This window comes from Frankliniella occidentalis, unplaced genomic scaffold, assembly GCF_000697945.3.
Source record: "Frankliniella occidentalis isolate FOCC.00 unplaced genomic scaffold, Focc_3.1 Scaffold256, whole genome shotgun sequence".
Lineage (NCBI taxonomy): Eukaryota > Metazoa > Arthropoda > Insecta > Thysanoptera > Thripidae > Frankliniella > Frankliniella occidentalis.
Genome location: NW_026267382.1, coordinates 61,171 through 62,559, shown reverse-complemented (window position 1 = coordinate 62,559; position 1,389 = coordinate 61,171). Strand labels below are relative to the sequence as shown.

At 33.5% G+C, this 1,389-nt stretch overlaps 1 long non-coding RNA gene across 1 annotated transcript; it reads left to right on the top strand.

Annotated features, from left to right (window-relative positions):
- The first annotated feature begins 33 nt into the window (after nt 1–33).
- LOC127750774 (uncharacterized) lies at nt 34–1,367 on the top strand. The gene is made up of 4 exons (XR_008011843.1): nt 34–230; nt 327–560; nt 651–907; nt 1,088–1,367. It is a non-coding gene; the product is annotated as an uncharacterized LOC127750774 (long non-coding RNA).
- Nucleotides 1,368–1,389: the final 22 nt, after the last annotated feature.

Genomic DNA, 1,389 nt, shown 5'->3' with positions numbered 1-1,389 from the left:
ATGAATAATGTGTAAATTTGTTATTACAGTGGTTTTATTTGTTGCTGTAAGTTTTTTGAACATAGCCAAAATGGATAGTTTTGAATTGTTATTTCGACAGAAACAGTGACTGGAAGAAGGCCTCATTGAAAATCTAAAGATGTACGCATTAGACCATCAAAAATGACTTTGGACAAGAGAAAACTTTGTTGATGTGTGAAGAATGCTTCTATAAGTTTCACAGATGAGAGGTAATTGTTTTCGCCAATTTTTCTAATCCTTTTAAACCATCATTTTTAGATGTTGTTTCAGTGTTCTTATCCATCTTTTCACTTTACTGTTTGCAGGTGAATATGCCAGTGAAATTGTCTTGCTTAGGATTCTATAGATATTATAAATATCTTTGATCACAAAAGATGTAAAACACCTTTTTTGATCCCACAAGATAGAGAGTGGAGATCCAAATACAGAGAAGGTTCATATAGCAGAAAGGATATACTTATAGGTTTTCTCAGTTTGAGGGAGTGGGTCTCAGATGTGAATGTGCCACTTGCCATGAAATGCACTTTCTCTGAAAATTTGTAAGGGAACTTTTGACCTTTTATGATGTTTGAATTTTGCACACTTTTCATATTGAAAAACAAATGAAGCAACGTCTTTTCACATTCCAGGCTAGTAGAAAACCTTATGGAAAGCAGCGTATGTCTTGCTAATACCAAAAAAGTTTTCTGTAATTGGATTTTCATGGTATGACTTGATGGTGTCTACTACACGCTTAGATGAGATAACAAGCTGGAAACTTTTTTTATCTGGATCTAGGCTAGAATGTTTAAGTTTCCAATACAAAATTCCATCATGAAGAATGAAAGACTGATATTGTAATCAGAGAGATCTTGTTTGTGGACTATGAGCAACAATGTCTTGAAAGGTATGTATCAATTTCTCTTGTAAACCAACTATAATTGGCATTGACTCTTGATGCAATAGTTTATCATTTTTCAACTGAACAGGTGTAAAGTTAGGATTGGGTGTTATAGAAACGCAATATTCTAAAAGTGTTTTTGGAGTGAGGTTGTCTTGCATTTCTAATTTTGAATATTTCTTGCAGTCACTTCAACACGGGCTAACTGGTCTTCTGGACTGATCATCAGCTCCAACATTTTTGCTGCATTTAATGAAGGAAATTTTGAAACTGTAAGGAGCTAATCTGCTGATCTACCTTGCTAAAAGTCCAGAAGGATTTTTGAAGTTTTGAAGCCACTGCAACTTTGCATGATACGTTTGATTGTATCAAAAGCTTTGTTACATTCTGAATTGCACTTGAAAAGCACTACATATTTCATTAATTTGTTTAATGATAGAGATAACGTTGCCTGATGTGGAATATATTTGAGGTAATAATTTACTAGA